The 20,975-nt window shown below is 36.1% G+C and overlaps 1 protein-coding gene across 1 annotated transcript in view; it reads right to left on the bottom strand.

The window, feature by feature from the left end:
* Positions 1-9,754, bottom strand: part of LOC136842879 (uncharacterized) — a 465,824-nt gene extending 456,070 nt beyond the window's left edge. The window contains exons 1-4 of the mRNA XM_067110786.1: positions 9,661-9,754; positions 9,486-9,555; positions 8,820-8,945; positions 2,988-3,035 (exon numbers count right to left, since the gene is read on the bottom strand). The gene's annotated coding sequence lies outside the window, so the exon portion shown is untranslated. The remainder of the gene's footprint in view (positions 1-2,987; positions 3,036-8,819; positions 8,946-9,485; positions 9,556-9,660) is intronic.
* Positions 9,755-20,975: the final 11,221 nt, after the last annotated feature.

A 20,975-nucleotide genomic window follows, 5' to 3' on the forward strand; every position in this document is an offset into this window, starting at 1 on the left:
CACCAACTGGTAAAATCGGCAATGGGTTATAATGAGACCTGAATGCCAACAGACTAAATAATGGGTGGAAATAAATGAGGACACTGCAGGAATACGCCATAGTTTACTGATCCATTACCATTCAGTGTTTGACGAATGATACAAGTCCTTGTCGTTCAAGCGTTGAAAAGGTGTTTGACTGCTTTTTTCACGTTAAGTTTTGCTTTTGAATTCGAGCAATTTACTGTCACATGTCACCGAAGTCAAATTGTAGTTGATATCTAGATTCACAATCTTGCTTACGTTCTCAAAAGGCAGTATTTTTCTGCCGTACAATTCTATATGATTTCAGTATAAACCAAGCTCTCTCTCTCTCTCTCTCTCTCTCTCTCTCTCTCTCTCTCTCTCTCTCTCTCCATCATTCGATGTTAGTTTTTCTATTGGTCCCAGTGTCTCTCTGTGAGCCTGTTGATACTTCTCTCTTTGTTCACTGGTCAGCCCTTTTTTTTTTTTTTTGTTCGTTTGTCTCAGGCGACATATACTTAGTTATTTACAGGACAAATGTATCCCTTTTAAGAGAAGCAACTTCATGAAAATTAATTTAGCAGCTTGAAAGATCTGGTGTGTCTAATATGTCAGATAGTTAATATCTTAAGCATAATTACTTTATCCTGAATTTGCAGTAGGGTCAGTTATTGGCTATAAAAATGAAATTTCGAACGAAAGTCTGCAAACTTTGATATCTGCAAACACTGATGTGTACTTAGTCGTCTGTTACTATTATACGTGCTTCACGCCATTATTTACTTCATGATATGGTTTATCTTAAGGAAAGGTCAAGAGGCCTCCAACACAAAACCCTCAGGCAGCCCAGGCCCGAAATAAGCAAGACAGGAAAAGGGAAAGGAAAAGATGGAATCGAAGGGTCTCCCTCATGAGGGAAAAGTTTTAAGATCTTGGAATCAGGGGAAAGAAAGTCCCCGAGCCAGCACAACAACCTTTCAGTTCCCGACTGTCATTCTCGGTTATTTTCTGAATTGAATGCGGAATTTAGGCCAAAGGCCAAGCACTGGGAGCTATGAGGTCATTCAGCGCTGAAACGGAAATTGACAGTAAAAGGTTTGAAAGGAGGAACACCTCGCAGTTGCACTATGAATCAATCGTTAGGAGAAAGTGGAACGTAGGAAGGAAGAAAGAAAATAGGAAAGGAGGTACAGTAAGGGGAACGAAACGGGTTGCAGCTAGGTGCCGAAGTCACACTGCAAAGAACCTTACAATGCTTTACAGTACACTACATGGAAAAAAAATGGAGAGAGAGAGAGAGAGAGAGAGAGAGAGAGAGAGAGAGAGAGAGAGAGACAAAGTGTTATTTCATCCTGGATGATTTTTACAAGTATTTGGTGATTATTATTAATATTAGGATTCAAAACGAGCAAACATTAAAATAAACATCACAGACTATGGAAGCAAGCCTCTACAGAATATACCAGGCTGGAGCTAATAAATAACTAGTAATAAAATGGAAAACATAAGCAATAATTCACGGCTTCCAAGCAATACTGCAAGCAGTCATAAATTTACGAATATTGGCATCAAAATACTGCATAATAATAGTGTCGGAAACAAGACTCAAAAATTGGTTAACAGACCCCGATACTCTTGAATTGCTCGAAGGCCTTTTTCTTCATCATATAACGGTTCGTTTTATTGTTTACTGATGATGTTATGACCATGACCTATATCACCCCCTTGACGTTATGAGAGGTAGTTTTGGTTTAACTTCTCTTAATCGAAATTTCCAATACTTGCACAGCCACTTCGTGAAAATTGCCCTTGATTGGTTGTGGCATGGTGCATTTCTAGACAATTGGCTTAACAATTTCGATTTTGCAATCGGTACAACTGGTTTCTTTGCAGAAATGCTTATAAAAGTATTATTATTATTATTATTATTCCCATCATTGCATCACTTGAGAAACAACGTGTAACAGATAAAGCATCATAAAAGTTAATCTTATGCTTAATGTCTAACAGATGCAGCTTACATCTAACCTTTCCGCTCACGTATTTCACAACAAAACTACTGTGAATTACCAGAACTACACAGGCTCTGCGTATGTCAGGAGTCAGTGCAGGCATAAAGGCAGCTTAATCAAACGTCAAGCAACTTTATGCATTCATCCCACTGAATAAGTTATAAAGTGTGCAGTAAGCTCAGTTCAAAACTCTGCAGTGCTCGGTTTAATTGCCCTCCTCCCAGAATTAACTTGGGATTAAAAGATTTGTAAACATTAGGGAGGTTGTGAGTGCAACTGAACGTTTGGGCGCTTTTGATGAAATTCGTACAAAATGAGGTTAATGTACTTGCTATAATTAAGATAAAAAAAAAAATTTAAATAAAGGACGGTTTTAAGGCCCAATGAACAGTAAAGGAAGCCTCACAGGTTGTTTCTACAGCATAAAATAAAGCCTTCATTTTCACCAGTTGCTTCCACAGCATAAAAAAAAAAAAAACTTTTTTTAGTTGGAGAAATTTCAGCACATACTTTTAAAGCAGGGAACCTTTGACGCCTTATTTACGGCACGCAAAAAACTATCAATAGCAAAGAAATTTCCAGTGCCTGTCTTCAAAGCGTGATAAAAAGACATTAATACAAGGGAATCTACAACGCCTGCCTTCACAGCATACAGAAAACAGTTATATAGTATAAGGGAATCTCCAAAAATTGCCTTCATAACACACGGACACCCATTGTAAATATGGGAATAACCATTATAAATAAGGGAATCTCCCACACCTGCGTTCAAATTAAACACAAAATCATTGATAATAGGTAAATCATCAAGGCCTGCTTCCATAACATACAGAACATAAAGTAATCTCAAAATCCTACTTCCACAACACATAAACTACCATTGAAAGAGGACGCAATCATATTAGAAGAAAATTCTTTTAAGTTAAAGTCGGCAGTGAATCTGCTAAAATAAAAAGGAGAAAATTTACTCACTCAATATGACCCATTACCGTTCTTGCCAGACACCCTCCAGGCAGTGTCCTGCAAAAGAGAGAATATTTTGTCAGCAAAATGAATTAAGTGAATTTGGAGCATAGGATTGCTGTCAAATCCCTTAACCCCAGAGAAACTTTCTTTCTCTCTCTATCATACATACACACACACACACACACACACACACACATTATATTATTTAGATCATGTTTTCTCATTATTAAAAAAATGTAAGACATCTGAATAAAAGCTTCTCCAAGTCATAAATTGTGGCTAAATAAATGATATTTTATTGTTAAGGCCCGCTCATAAGTCAACCACATAAATGATGAGACTTGGAAGCAAAACATCCAACATAAACAAAAATCATGATTTTTACTCAAGAAATATTTTACAAAAACTCCGATGAAAATCGATGTCTTCAGTGAGTAACCAATATATTTAAAAATTTATACATAATGCAATCACAAAACTAAATGAATGATAAATAAATAAAATTAACTATTTCTTTGCAACTAATCTAGAAAATGAAGTCAAATTCCATTGATAACTTTTTAAGCTTATGGACACAATACAGGTTAAAAAAAAAAAAAGCACAGCAAACTCACACAAAAATACACAACTGTTGTGGAGGAGTAAAATTATGCTTATAAATTTTCAAATAAAACCATGCCTGACTGACTGTAATTATTTTATGGCCCTTGCCACTACACGAATACCACAAAACTAGAAAAATAATGCCCTTGAAAAGTGTAACGTATATGAAATAACTTTCATAAAATTATGAACACCTAGATACGCTGACTTTGGTTAAATAGATGTTGATATCGATCTAAGATGTTTATCGGTTTCAAGATCATTTTGATCATCTAAAGACATTTCATAGTATAATGATTTTTTTTTTTTTTTATTGTTCCGCTTACTTTACCCTTTGCTTTCATCTGGAGGTTAATGGCAATTTTCTCGTGCCACTGAATCATTAAACTTCCAGGCTTAACGATTGTTACATGAGTAATGCAAAGTCTAAATCGGGTCCGGTTCTATACTTTGTTCTACCAACGATAGGTCAACGATAAGCAACCTCCATGCATCGAAACAATAAGTGCCGGTTTCATTTTCTGTATTTGATGTGAATGACCTAGAATAATAGAAAAATATATTAAGAAATGGGAGGGATAATGGGGTTAACAACCTAGTATTTTTGGGTGGAGCCGACATAGCGGGAAGTCCGTGAAAATGGTACTTCGTCGACATAGCCCCTGCCCCACTGAATTATTCAGCAATATTGACGGGGATGAACGTAGACTGTGTCAGTGTTTTTGATAGAGGAGCATGGCTCATTAGAATCACACAGAAAACGTCAGTTTTTTATTGAGTGATAGAAAGTGGGAATGCCCGAGACATTTTTCTGCTTCAAGAAAAAATTATATTTTCTATTCCTTGTCATAATTTACTATTTGGAATAGGTAAGCAGACATTGATTATTGCCTTAGTTAGACATTAATATTTGCATTAGTTATTAATTCTTCAACTCACTTGACACTTCACAATTGTTCGTACATTGTGCAAAACTGAAATTTATATATTTTAACATAACAGAAAACTCATGAGAAAAAAAAAAAATCTGACCACATCCTTACCAAAACATTATGTAATATTAAAGTCTCTCACGGATTCTCACAATAAACATGAATATTACTCATGTACATTTAAAAATTAACAGATTTCCCTTCACTGTTATCCAGCAGTTCCTCGGAACTTTGAAAGAATCTAAAATACTGTTAGGCTACGCTAACAACACCTTTACGTTTCTATCACGGAAAACATAAGATAACCAGAGTCGAAACCATTTATCCCAGCCACTGCAAAGTAAAATAATTGTTATTCTACGCGCAATGTGGGCAAGAAGAGGATTACCACTCGGTCCAGACAAAAGTGTACCCCACCCCCCCAGGACACTCCCTTTCATCTTCCGCATTTCAAATAAAAAAAAAAAAACAGTGTCTCACAAGGCTTCCCTCCCATGAGCAGCTCAAGGACATTCTACTACACCTCATAACCGTCCTGCTTCTCCATATTCTATACTAGTTCTCATTAGAGGGGCCACGGAAAACTACATTATAATGTAGGCTACACAAGAAGCAGTATAAACATATTTAGACTATATTTTCTTCACTCTTGAAAATTAGAAGCACAAAAAAAAATCAGATTAATCATTATTATTTCCTTAAATTTCAACACTACTAAGGAGCATATCTGAAGTGTTTGTCATGATCACCTGTTTATAATTTCATTTAAAACTCATATATAACATATTCATAATAGCATAAAATTATACTAAATTGTTATGACCACTGAAGTTGCCATAGCAGAAAACACTGAAGTCTACGTTTATTGCGCTTTTGAAGTCCCAATTTCTCTGATGAACAATATGTTTTTGAAGGGTAACTGACAAAACAATAATCCTTATTTTAAGTCATTCGGCTGTCGAATGATTTGCCATGTGTAACAAGGCTAACAATAACCACATGTTAAAGAATGGCTGAAAGATTTTTCCCACCAGTATGTCCTCCTCCATTCTATCCATGTAACCAAACCATGTCAAAATCTCTGATCTAGCTTTTCACCTATACTAACTGGCACACTTCGTTATATCTATGCATCAGAATAAAGAATATCTATACAGCTTCCACCATTTACTTGCATTCATCATCCACTGTTCACTTTCATTAAGGAGAGTTGGTTCAATAATTGTCATATATATTTCAACTTTTCCTTCCGTGGATACTCTTCCCTGAAGGTTCTTTCACAAATCTCACCAGTTATCCAGAATAGGTCCACTTTTCTGATTTACAAAATATCTGTCCTACTAGTATCTGTTCAATTCATTTTAAATTGCCTATGCGGGTGGAATGAAAAGAAGACAATTTAGGCCAAAGGACAAGCGCTGGGACCTATGATGAGGTCATTCTGCGCTGAAAGGGAAATTGTGAGCATAAGGATTTTAAAGGTGTAACAACGATTGTTAGGAGAGGGTTGAGAAAAGTAAGACGGAAGAGAACGTGAACGGAGGCACAGTAAAAGGAATAAAAGGGGGTTGCAGCTATGGGCGCAGGAAGGCAAAAGATGCAAACAACCTAATGCTGCGTCCATTAATGATCGAGCTTTTTGTCTGACGTGAGTGTGGCAAACTTCGACTTTGAGTTTCTCCGTCGACGTCACACTGACAAACTGGCCGGCACTAACCCCCTACAGGAACTAATATCTGTTAAATTTATTCTGAATTACCTATGCGGATGGAATGAAAAAAAGATAGTTTAGGCCAAAGGCCAACTGCTTGGATCTAAGAAATCATTCAGCACTGAAAGGGAAACAGAGTAAAAAAAGTTTTGAAGGTGCGCCAGGAGGAAAACCTCGCAGCTGTTACAAGGTGGAAAACAAGATGGAACAAAGAGAATATGAACAGAGGTACAGTAAAAAGAACGAAAGAGGTTGAAATTAGGGGCCGATGGGACGCTGCAAAGAACCTTAAAAGTAATGACGATGTTACACCTCTACGGTGTACTGTAATCACCTATACGAAACAATCACTTCCATTCTACCATTCATGTTAAACATTCGCTGCTGTATCTTTCGAACTTTCATGACTAAAATATGACCAGTATTCACTCACTTTCTTATAAGTGAAAATCTGTCACTTCATCAACCATTCAGTCCTTTTTCTCACCCTATGGATTTGCTCTTGGAGCTAATGTCAATCTCTTACTCCATCGATATAACATTTATGTTACAGGCATTTATAATTTCTAACGGCCTTTCCTGAGACCCACGTCTCCCTAAAAATATCTATTTTCTATTATTATCAAAATTTTCAAGTATTCTAAAACAAAAATACCTTATACACCATAAATGCTCATACTCCACATTGGACTTCCTAATGGACTATGTATGCCACATAAAACTGTTTCATAAACACTACTAGTATATTACCCACCTTCCTTAATAGAACAGAACAGAATATAGAATTTAGGCAAAAGGCAAGCGCAGGGATCTATGAGGTTATTCAGTTGAAACGCAAATTGACAGTAAAAAGGTTTGAATTCAGTTGCACTTTGAATCAATTGTTGGGAGAGTTTGGAAAGTAAGATGGAAGAGAGAATATGAACGGAGGTACAGTAAAAGGAATGAAAGGAATTGCTCCGAAGGGACGAGGCAAAGAACTACGTAATGCCTACAGTCCACTGTTTGAGGTGCACTGAACGCACTTCCCAAATCAAGATTCCTAATCATATGTCTTTTTCAACGTTATCATATGACGTAAGTACAGAACCATTATAATTTTATAGTCATTTCCATCACTTTTCTTAATGCCATAAAATGGTTCTCAGTAGCAATTTGGCAAAAGAACTTTACTTTAGTGCTGAACTGATTCAAACCTTGAAAATGCATCATCCACATTGATAGGATAAAATAAAACGATGATAATGTAGCTGATCCAAAGTAGTAAATTGAGGGGTTAAGAACACATTGTTAGCTACTCAGTTGTCCGGCCTGCCACCAGGTTTTCACTTTCTCAAGATTTTAAAATGCCGCACTAACGTTAATATGAAAACCAGGAAGCTTGACAACCTGTGGATCTATAAATTAGTCAGTTTTAAAGGCTAGTGCTGAACTGACAACCGACAAGTGCATCCCTGTGCAGAAACATACCCCTTATAAGGTACTCTCCATTGAAGTGGAGATTGTTCGGTACTTTGTCCCTACCAGAGGTTTTCCCACCTGCCGCACTCTTAAATAAAACCAGCCATTGACAACCCGTTCTATAAATTACAGCAGGCAATGTCTTGGCCACAGTTTGTTGTTCCATTACATTTCGAGTGCCTTTGTTTCTGCCCTAGCCTTCCTTGCACGAGCAATTAGTAAGTTTCTGACATTTTGCACTTTACTTAATAGCCTTTGTCACCCATGAAAATATCAATACGAATAGCCTTTGTCACCCATGAAAATATCAATACGTAGTTTTTAAAATTTTAAAAACTGTATATAATAGATAGTCAAATCATTTGCCGATTAAATTTTTATCAAAGTAGGAAAGACTTACCTAATACAACGTTCATACCTTGTTTGCTCTAGCGTACAATGTTCATTCAACCAGACGTCTAGAGAAACAAGAATGGTTGAATTTCAACTAGTCTTAAAAAGCATTTTCTCCTTATACCATTCGACTACAGTCTCAAACATTACTTAAAAAAAAACATGGACCAACATTGTAACTAAAAAATTTATTCATGAATAGATCTACTTCACAGATCCAAGCCAAGTTCAACATCATTAACAAACTGGTAATTAATGTATGCAAGTTTAACAGTGCTTACTGCATGGAATGGAAACAAATGCCACAACCACGTGACCAAAAAACAACTACGTCGGATGGAGTAACTCTTAATTAACTGGTACAAATGATTTAATCCTTTGCGAGCTTAAGCAAGAACCAACGATAGATTTTTTACCGGACAAAAAATTTAAATACACCGGACCAATGATTTGCTTCAAGATAACTTTACCTTCAAGATTTTTATATCCAAGATCGATGTAACTACTAAGTTACATTTCATAATTTGAACATAGACACCCATTTTCACTAGTTGACAGGTTATCTAATTACTGCATAACTTTCAAGTAAGCATAATCCGAGAGGGAGTATCGAGTTTCGATCAGTTTCTGTTACCCTTGTACCTAACTTTAAATACAGCCTCAAAGAAATTGAAAATTTTGGGTCTTAAAATATTAGAAAAATTAAAATTATATAATTCAAGAATATAGTACACTAACACTTAAATGGTTTTTGTCCATAGACAAACATTCAATACATCATCCGGTCACCGGTCAAGTTTGGCCACAGCCGTACTAACTTCGTTCCAAAGTCCACTCAATTTTTCAGGTTAATAGCCACTGGACCTGCAAATCAAATAGGAATTAAAACTGGGTTTCATACAAGATTTCGATCCTACAATTGGTTTTGCTAACATACCAACTTACTAGCATAAATCTGAAGCTCAAAAGTATTCAGCAATGAGTAAAACCTGTAATTTATACTTTTAAAACGAAGGTTTAACATCATGGAACTAGACATTTACTGCTTAAAGGAACATTAAATTAAATTCCAAACGCCAAGACAAATTTTAAATTTTTTTTAAATCCATAAATTATTTCTAAAAGAAAATACTGAGACTTGTTTTGTTTTGATTTTTATCAAGGATTTTGGTAAAGTTAAGCCAACTTTGATTAAATTCTGCTTTAATGTTAAAAACGTAAAATATTGTACATTTTCTCTTATAAAGTAAAAAAAAAAAAATGCAAGCCCCCTTCTGACATACGATACAATGTACCGTATGTCAGAAGAGCCATCCTCCCCACACCAGGGGCTCCGCCCCTGATGGGGGAGGATAAGCTTGCAAAGTCATGTTTGAGAAGATAATTAAATCAAAATTCACCTACCATTCGCATAGGCATACAATACCCAATTCCATTTCAGTCTTGAAGAGGTGGCTGCCTCCCCACACCGCTTCTGAAAAGAAAAAGAGATAAAATTAAGATAAAGCGAGATCGTAACGATTAATCCAACTGTCTTTAAAATCCAAAAATCAACACAAAAATCTTCGGCAAATCTTACCCAAGTCGAAAAAATCAGCCCCATGAAACGAGAACAACACCAAGACAAAGCCGCGCGTTTCCAAACGACCTAACGCACTGCAGATTCAAAACCGTTTGGACTAACTGCTGTTTTGAACTATCGAACAAGACAAGAAGTTCATCGGCAAGGACGATGAAGACCGTTCCTAAAACATCTCCGTTTTCTTTACTTTGGATCAGAAATCTTTTTCTTACATCAGAAATCAATTTTTTACGACTCATCTTTATAACAAAAAAAGAGAAGAGTTTCACTAATTATGCAACAGAATTATACCTCGATTGTTATTGTTTCTAACTTCCTTTTTCACGGTTAAATAAACAACGGCTCATCAATATACATTGCGAGTTAAGTCGTACAATTCATTTTCTTGGTACACTGGAGAAAGGGTGCAATGTATTTCTGAAATCTAAAAGTTGACTTGAGAGAAAAAGAGAGCAAGAATTTTTAAATACAAATAGTTTTATTCGACAGAGAAATAGAGAGATTTTTTAAAATACAAATAGCTTTATTCGACAGAGAAATAGAAAGATTTCTTAAACGCAAACATTTCTACGTAGCCTGACTTGAAAACTTTAAATATATATATATATATATATATATATATATATATATATATATATATATATATATATATACACATATATATATATATACATATATACTTATTTATATATAAACATTTTCTAATGCATCATATAAAATGTGAAAACCGTATATTTTCAACTGCAGTTATCATATTGAACAGTAATCATTTGCAATTTAGAGCTGTGGCTATTAACGCGTTTCAGGTCACGAATCATAGATTAGTGGATTATTTTCATTTCAAGTAATGATCAACTTTCTCGCTCACTCATGCAGCAGACCTCTATAAACTCCGTTGTAAGTTTCGGTAACAGTCGTTTGTATTATAAAGTACCCACTGGCATAAGTCATACTGTCATTCAACCATCCTCATTTATCCGGGCTTGTGACCAACTCGAGAGTATCAGCTCTCAAGACAGAGTTTATAAACACAAGGAACATTGGAAAAGTTGATAAAAAATTGATTCAATAAAAGAATAATAGCTAAAAAAGTGTGTTGAGAAATTGTTGGTATGTAAATTAATACACAGTTAACATTTCACTGAGCCTGTCTGTAGGATATTGGAGACTGTCATTTACGTTTAAAATTTAACTCATGTATCACAAGCAGATTTTTTTGGAACTTATTCTAATTGAAAAGCTTTTGAGGTTCAGTGGTAATGATAGTGCAAAGTTAATAAGGATACTTTACTGTCAAACATAGAAAGCACTGTAACTTGATGCACTGAGAACCAGGATATTCCCGAGTATGTATCCAACTCAGGACAAATCGAAACGGGGATGTCCAGTTTTCAGGCTAAATTTACAAACCCCTTAAGGGTATCTTGGCCTTTTCAGTGTGTTTCCTTCGGACCTGGGCCTGGGCATTAAAAACGACAAAATTTCTCTTCAGTGCTCTTCTGGTCTGTTGCTGCCAAATGATAGTCACGGGAACCAATATGACGACTAGGTCTAGCTTTTACAGGTGTTTATCCATCCAGACATCGACCTAAAACAATGTTCCGTAGCTTAATTGATCGATAGACCAGAGGTGTAGCAAACGTGTTGCTGCCTGGCATTCATTGGTGACTACCTATCTTAGTGCTGACCAAACTCAGCGTTACTTCATTAATTAAAAAAAACCAGCGGTGTACCAAAATGTAACGGAAATGATATATTCATTGCGGCGTTCAAATCAGACTCGGCATTTAAAACTGTCTTGGGGCTGATAAAGACGTTCCTGTTTGTCACCTTATACAAAGCACAAAGATGTCTAGGCGGGTCAAAATATGAAAAAAAGGGGGTCAACCCCCAACAAATTGCTAGAAATTGTTTTTTGCTTGTTTTTGGTTTCCTGATATCTGTAGATTAACATACTAAAAGTCTACCAAGATTGGACTACCGGAAAGTGGGTAAAATTGGGTCAGTTCAAAGATGGGCGCCAAAATTTGAAAATTCATTGAATATGTTTCCTTGTCGATAACTCGGTCATTTTTCACCCAAAACAAATAAAGTAAGAATGTTTTCCTATGTTTTTGAGTTTGTTCTTTCAATTGGAATTGGTTTTATTTGGGTGTGGTCATGCCGTGGGGGTGCATTAGGGTACCCTACCCCAAAATGGAATTTTGTCAGTTTCATAGGGAAGTATTTGTCCTCAAATCTAGTCCAAACTGGCAAAACAATGCCTTTTTCATTTGTTTTGTTCCTCTGTGTCTCTACAACTATACATCAAAAGTTTACCAAAATTGGAGGGCTTGAAAGCGGGCAAAATTGAGCCTATTCCAAGATGGCGCTGTATTCGAAATGAAACCTCGGACTTAGTTTTCATTCCTTGACTTGCACAAAACATGCCTGTTTTTTTTAAGTATTCATTTTATCTTAACTCAGATTCACTTAGACATATAGTTTGCCCATGTCTTATTCCTGTCCCTGTTCCCTGTACCCACGGATCAGTTCTGGGCTGGGCTTGGATCAGACCTAACAATTGAGCAAACACTAATGCGTTCCCTTAAAAGTAGTGGTGGCCTGACCAGAGGAAGTGGAATGACAGAGGATGTCAGGACCATTTGGACACTGTCATCGTCCGTCTCTTCGGCATACAATCTTGCGATGCAAGAGTTCACAGAACTATCATTTACTTCCAGTGAGCAACATAAGAATCAAATAACACCAAGGGGATACAAAGAGATCAAAGACAGTGAAACTCCTGCAGAAACTTCTTGACTGCAACCCATTCTCCAAAAAGATTCTGAATTAAGAAATGGCCTTGACTGTAGTGGCAATGAAGATGTTAATGTGCATGAACATGAAGCTGTGGCAAAGGATGGTACTAGAAAATGATCAGCCAGCCAATATTTACCTATTCCTTTAAAAACGAAAGGATAAAAGTCAAAACTCTGGCTGCTCTTCGTCAGTGAGTTAATGCCAGATCAAGTGATCAATCCTGAACTCCTATTTCAAAGATTTCTGTTGTGTCACAAGCTGGGGATTTAACATTACAGGATATTATGGACTATGAACTCAGTCCATATCCTCCCACTCTTTGAAGCCAAACACGTTTTTCAGAAAGCAGACAGGCCTCAGTTGGCCGGGAGGCTCTACGTGATTTTAATGAGTCAATCCCTCTGAGTAATGCTGTGATTACAGAATCGATGCCTGAATCTGAACATTTTGTTCTTGATGGAGGATCTCTCCTGCATCGCTTATCATGGAAAAGTGGGATCAGCTACGGCAAAATTGCTGAAGAATATGTCAATTTCACTCTTTTCCAGGTATGGAATGGCTGCCGTAGTTTTGATGGATACAGTGGTGAGCCCAGTATCAAGGACAATGAACACCAGAGGCGACAACGTAAATCACCAAGTGGTGCGCGTTTGACTCCAACACTGTTTTTCAGGAGAATGGAGGACTTTTTGTCAATGGTTGCAATAAACAACAGATGATCAACCTGATCTGCGACAAACTGAAAAGACAGGGGATGTGAAGTTATCCATGCACATGGAGAGATGCAGATGTTGACATTGTCAAAGCTGCAGTGGCATCTGCAAAACACAGAGACACAACTTTAGTTGAGAAGACACGACCTTCTAATTCTTTTTATACTATACAGAAGGAAGCAAAAGCTCTATTTTCGATCGGACAAACTGAAATCTAAGTATGTTTACGATATCTGTTCTCTAAAAGAACTCCTGGGATGTGAAGTTTTCAGGCAGTTGCTTTTGTACATGCGTTTACAGGTTGTGACAGCACATCAAGAATTTTTGGTATTGGTAAGAAGGCTCTATTTCAAAAAATTGATCAAACGTGACTCTGTCATTAAGTCATGTGGCAGTCTTCACCACAGCAGATCAGGAATTGTCCACGATTGTTGATTCTGGATGCAAAACTTTTGTTTCTTTGTATGGAGGAAAAGTTGGGACACCCTGGCAAACCTACGAAACACCTTGCTTGCGAAAAAGCATCATCTGCAAAGTCATTTGTAAACCTGAGAAGCTGCCAACAGTATCTGCTGGCAAGTACCACTCACTACGCACATTTTATCAGATCATTGTGTGGATGGGAAAAGACGGAATGATGGACCAAAGAACTGGGGTTGGAAACAGGAAGATAGCTTTTTGTTGCCAGTTATGACAGACCAGAAGCCAGCTCCTGAAAGGCTACTTAAAGTGATTCATTGTAACTGTACATCTGGCTGTTGTACACGTTGTAGTTGCAGGAAGTAATAGTCTTCCATGCATCCGCATGGACCTTGCCAAGCCGAATCTTGTTTCAAACAAATAATGAATGTACAGGGACCTGGCGCAGATGCTGATGACAACCGTGCAGACAGTGCTGCATTTAAAACCAAATGTTGTGAGCAGAACACTGCATAAGGCATTAAAATTGGTTGATGTTAGTATTAACTTTCTGTTTTAAGTTGTGTTTCCACCTATGCAATTATGTCATAATACCGACCATTTCATAATTAACTGATGAAGCGAAGACTAAACTCAGTTAGTCTAAGGGTGAGGGGAGGTTGAGGATTGTTCAGGTTGTTGGCATCACTCATGTATTCTTTCAGAGGTCATTATGCCACCCCACCTTGGCGTTTTAGTCTCTGAGGAGAGGAGGTTAATGGAGACTAACCAAGTTAAGTTTTGTGTGGCATCAGCTGATTTGGAGATGGTCCCTAACGTCATGTGTTTATCTTTTTGTGTCACATGGAAATCATAATCCATAACTTATCAGAGTCTATGGGATGTCATATTTAGTTGTCGAAACAATATTAACCAAATGAACAAGGTTTGACACCATGGCGACAAGTGTGTATATTGCATGGCTATAACTGTGACGTATGATCATGAGGGTGAGGGTGAGGCCTTTCAAATTTCTGGTACCATGGTATTTTTCATTCAGATTAATTATGAGGGGTCAATATTTGGGTTTATCAAATTTTACTGTCCCGAACTACAATCAACATTTTACGTCATTATGACGTAATATTACGTCTGAGGCTTGTCCTAATGGATGTAATCATTATCTCATTTGAATCTTAGCTATCATATTTATATGTGTTTGTAATACATTTATGTCCCTAAAACCAGCCATTTAGAAGTTTGCTGTACATTAATTGTTCATCAACAGCCATCTTGATATTGGTGTAATTTTACCACTTTCCGGTTGACCAAATTTGGTAGACTTTTGGGATGTACTAAAGTAGCCCCATACAAACCAAAAAATAACCAAAAATTTCTAACATTTTGGGGTCAAATCTATTTTGACTTGACTAGTCATTCAAATCCTCGTTAATAATTCTGTTATTTCTTTTTCACATTTGAACTTGACATTATTTGGAAACTTGCTTTGTAATTGGCCTTTTAAATTTTTTTCTAATTGTCCATTTTATAACAAGAGAATTGTAATAATAATGTTTATTTCAGTTTCTTACACCTAATACTATTTAGTAATATTAAGACTTCTAAATGTTCAGATAGCAGCAACTTGTACACAGAAAACTAAACACCGAGTCGCATTAAAATAACTCCGAATGTTCAGTAATCCCAAAGGTATCACTTGTGCAGGACAATTAGAGGAGGCCGCTTGCCGAAACTGGATTGGACTGGATATGGGCGCCGTAATCTATGGCTGAACTATGTGACGTCAAACAGTTTTCTACCTGTTGCAAAATGCAGTCGGTCTATATGTGTATTGATTTTCGTTAGTAAACTTGGATAGCCTGCATGCAAGCATAAGCGAAGATGTATTATATAAAGTATAAACATGGCGCATGTACAATTTAATGACTACCAATTTTAACATCAAAATGGCTTATCTTTCTTTATGACTTAATAGGCTGTTAACATTATGCCTTAATCAACAGTGCGAGTTAGGTAGGGTCCACCACGCATTGCAGATTATCCCATACATTTTCTAATATACCCCTCTAGTCACTTCACACTAAATTACTCAGGGAACACAGAGGAGAGTAAAAAAAAATCTGCATTGTGGAAAAGCAGTTGATGAGCTACTCGAGTTGCCGACTTCTGTACTCTGTGTTGCTTTTCACAATTTTTTTATTTTTCTTTTATTTTGGACAGGTTTCCTACCTAAATACACACTTTAATACATTTAGATACAAAATCAATACCATCATACTCTGCACATGTTAGCATGTATGTAAGTCTCTTAAAACAAATAGTATTCTAGTAAAAAAAAAAAATCATTAGGTGAGCAATTTAAACTACGTGATTTCAACAAAATTCATAAAACTGCGGAAATTCGTATTTGTGTTACAGGATTTATGAGATGAGTCGATCGAATGCAAGTATAACGTAAGTATGGACATTTTTTTTTCTTTCATAAAAAGTAAATATGCACCTTGAAAAAATTAGACCCAAAGTGAATTTTAACTGATATACGCACCTGCCCAGCCCAGGGTCAGTTCGTATTATTCCCAAGTTATAGAGAATTCGATATCAAATGATATATTTTGCTTAATATTCGTTAAAAAATGCCACGTATGTAAATAAAAACTGACAAAACTGTATAACTATTATACATAAACGTACATATATATATATATATATATACACATACCTACACACACACACACACACACACATATATATATATATATATATATATATATATATACGGAGACAGAGTCTACTACCCTACGAATCTTGAGGAATGGGAGGTAAGCCGCACTCGATGAATAAAAACTTTTAGACCCAACAGGAAAGTGTGTGGTGTCTAAAAAAATTTCAGAAAAGTAAATTGCATAATATACTTTTATATACTAATGTGAAATGAAGAAAAGAATATTCATGACTAGAGAATTACAGTACGGCATTAATGGAATGTCAATTGCATTTTCAAAGCTTCTAGGAAAATGTCAGTCAAGTGAGACTAGCATAACTTAAGAAAAAATATAACTACTGAAATATTACATCTTCAAAATCTATTTTATAAGTTACATTCTTTGTTATTATTTTCCAGTTTCCATAAAAATATTCTGAAACCTTCTTTCAATATAGAATTTAATTAATTTCCGTGTTGGATATTACTGCACCTATTTTTTCTCTTTTTTTTTTTTAGTTATCTTCATGTTCCTGCAGTTTATTTTTCATCATACCCTTGTTTAGCACATAGCAAGTAAAAGGAGCCTGTAGCTTGGGAGAATACTGCTTGAACAGAGTTCCTTGTACGAAGCAATAAGGTGTTTATTCCATTACTTCGTAACTGAAATCTATGGTAGGTTTCAACTCATCTGTCCACCCACGGGTTAATATGTGGCACAAGCGCACGTGTAGCTCGTGACTGGTTAAAAATCAATGTGTCCGATATATTTGGCTTATTGTGATACCGATATATTTGGCTTATTGTGATAAATATTCAAAGAAATTCTTCAGTAGCATATTTGAATGTTTAATATATATACAAGAACCCTCACACCTTATTATTTGTATCGATAACGTGTCTATATAAGCAGAAGAAAGACGAGCTTGTATCAAACAGTCTACCTTATCAAACACAAACAAACGATAGGCTTTCAATAATTATGTATTATCTCACTGTTATACCCCAGGATGTACGTAGACCTACGCTCACAAACTGTTCAGATAATAAGACTTATTTAAGATTCAAGCTTTATCTTATGTAAAATTTCACTGCATGAATATAAAAACAACTTTGTTATGACAACAAAATTACATCTACGTCCGTGAACTGGAAAAATAACCTTTATTGATGTTGACAGCTAGAACGCTTAGTAATGACAAGCAAACGATAGGCCTATCCGCCAGGTACTTGATTTTACTGGCATTCTTTTAAGCACATTTTTTTCAAACAGTTTAAAATTACATTTTCATTGTAGCATTTATTTATTCATCCTATTTAAGTAACGTTCCAATGCCTTACATTAAAGAAAAAAGTCTAGGCTAGCCTTTTAAGCTGTACATGTCCTTAACACAAAGGATGTTGGGAACTCCGTGAGATTTCAAACTTTTGCTAAGTTATTTAGCAAAATCCTGAAATTGCCCAAAGACTAACATATTATAATGATTTGAATGCTCAAGAAAAATTGTATTTATGCAGAGTATTCTGAAAAGAAAACAGCAATGCCACTGCCATGTATAAATTGAAACTGTCCGCCCTCCAGCCAATGCTGAAATGGTCATTCTTCCACCTATTCCAGACAGCTTCATAAACAACAATACCTGACGCTATTTCGAATATTGGTCTACTCATGTAATTTACATGCAAGAAATTATTAAAATACATTTTATTCGCACTCTGAGGTGGAGCATAATTATTCAAACCCTATCGTTCGTTTGTACTAAGCGAAATAGAATAACAACAGCTACGAATTATATTTGCAACTTTTTTTGTACAATATGCTGGCATTTGTTTGGATGAATTTGTACATAACTGTAATACTTTAAAGTTATTAAAATTCCTGTATGTACACACATGAAAAAAATCTACCAAATGTCTTGCTTAAATTTGTATTAGTTATTAGTGCTATTGAGATTATATGTAATATTGTATATTATATATACAGATACTGTTGCTTTTATAATAAAAGATAAAAAAAAAAGGCGTGAGCTATTTGATACAAGCTCGTCTTTATATCATCGACATAAATCGGCACGTTTATGATCTGAAAGTTTTGAGGATTCCTTGTACCATACATAAGCAATCAGATGTAGCACTGCAGAAATAGTTTGGACCTTAATCGCTGTAAGCCTACGATATCAGAAACTGATTTCAGCCAATCACGGGCTAGCTATGCGTATGCCACTTGTACTTGAACCTACGTTGGTGAGTGGGCAGGTGGAATGAAACAGACTATATGGCTGACAGAACCAGTCCATCACATCGTGACTTAGACCTAGGACCGAGGTAACTGTAAGAGTGCCCTGTTTAAAATGTCTCTGACATCTTGGCATAATTATCAAAAAGACTACGTTTACAAGACTTCATAACAGCTAATAGTCTTGAAAGCATCATCGCGCCTACCGGTATCTATCACCACTTTCTACCGTAGTGCACTGGGCTGAGCAGATACATCGAACTTGACCTAGGCCTATATTTTATACCGGCGACATATAACTGTATCGCCAGTCTATAAAGTATGTTACACGTGCAGTGTTCTATTCACTAACAAAAATTAACGTTTCAATAACATAATTTATCGTTTCATAATCTTAACAGTTCAGTAAGTAGCCAACTTCGAAGCAAAGACCGCCGACTTACATTGCTATTTGCTTGGCCTAAGCTTGCACAATCTCAATTCATAGAACAGGTTAAGTAGGCCTAGTTTAACAACATAAATAATATTCCTTCTGTACAGAAAATAAAACGTATCAGTAAAAACTCATTCCCAAAATTTCCCAATGCTAGGAAGTCACGCCATTCAAAGCAGCAAAGGTTTGCTTAATAGTACCATGATACGCCATATCGCTGAAGACGGGTAACGAACCATGAAATACAAAACACACGTGCTGCAAGTATGCAACCTACCACGATTTTATGATATTCCAGACTGGCATTTCTCTTTTTACACCTTCAAAAAATGCTTATCACCTTATTCCACACGAATCAAAGTTTAAACTCTTTCTTCTCCTACCAATCCTTTAGGGTAGAAGGTGAAGCTGAGTAGTGTACTCTGATTCCAAAAACCGTAGCATGATTCAGTCCATTAAAAGTTGATGGTTCCGGTCGTATATTGCCAATAACAAGCTTTCGAAAATATAAACGGCTTACCTAAATAAAGGCAAATCCCAGTCTCTGCTTTCGGGACGGGATATGCAACCATATTCATTTGAGTTTTAAATATACTTCACTGGAAGTGCCATCCACCACCTCTTCGCTGCCACCCCTCTTGGCCATTTCGAAAGAATGGGAAACTCTGAGACCTCTAACGCCCTATCCATCCGCTGCTCTAACTAGTTCCAATTATAGACCATAATAAGAAAAATGAAACAAGAATCCAACCTCCTCCATACACTTCATGAGGTTTAACCAATAAAACTTGCCATCATGAAATTAAATTATTAACATTATTATAGATATTGCATGCGTGTGTGTAAGTTTGTGATGATCATGACATCAGTTCGCACATGACTGTCTTTAAACTCTAGTATTAAGCAGCAAATGTACCTTGGGAATAACTTGCACGTGAGGAAAATTCACGTAGTGATTGCTTTTGCCCTGATCATTACTTGAATCTATTCCTTTTAAGTTTAATACTAGGGTGTTACGGACTTCGTACTAATCATGGTGGAAATGGGTTGATTTCGATTCTAGGCACAGAACCTGAATTCAAAAATAAGTGGTGCTACTTTGGTTTGTTATGTACGCGCCACCAACTCCAAGGTGCTAGTACCAAACACTGCATGGTAAATGTAAATTAGACGGCCACACGAAGATATCGTTTATTAATATAATTTGTCGACCACACAATATAGAAATGGGTGTATATAATACTTTGATCCTCGAGGGGCTAGTACTAAACACGGCATCCCAAGGAGCTTCTGCCATGTCCAGTACTAGCACCTCGGAGTAGGTGACACGTAGATAAGAAGCCAAAGTAACACCGAATAATATAATAGGGTCGAGATATACCTCTGTAACTCATGATAACCCAAGTGATAAGCGTCGTTTCTATATGTAACTTCAAAGGCGTAGGTTCGAACTTGGTGAACAGTCGCTTATAATATATATATATATATTTATCTTTGGATGCAAGTTAATCCAAGGTAAGTTGAATTCGATGGGAAGTGAATTAGTTGCTTAATATTTGAGATCATATATATATATAGTTATTATATATATATATATATATATATATATATATATATATATAAACTCTTCTGTGTCATAATTTCTTTTATATCCTAAGATCTTGAGAATAAAACATGAGTGCTTTTGCCTCGATTTTGTCAACAAAACTGAATCCTTCATATATCAATGGTCACCAATTTCCCGACTTGGGTATAGGGTCATAAGCTGGTAGGCTAATGATTTCTCAATTGGAAAGCAATAGTTTAGTTATTTTGAACTGGCATTGAAATAAAAAAAAAAAAAAATTAGACCAAAAGCTAAGCGCTGGGACCTATAAGGTCATTCAGCGCTGGAAATAATGTTGAAACAATTGTTAGGAGAGAGTGGAAAGTAAGATGGAAGAAAGAGAGTATGAACGAAGGTACAGTAAAATGGAATGAAAGGGGTTTCAGCTAGGGGGCGAAGGA

The sequence above is a fragment of the Macrobrachium rosenbergii genome, chromosome 2 (genome assembly GCF_040412425.1).
Source record: "Macrobrachium rosenbergii isolate ZJJX-2024 chromosome 2, ASM4041242v1, whole genome shotgun sequence".
Classification (NCBI taxonomy): domain Eukaryota; kingdom Metazoa; phylum Arthropoda; class Malacostraca; order Decapoda; family Palaemonidae; genus Macrobrachium; species Macrobrachium rosenbergii.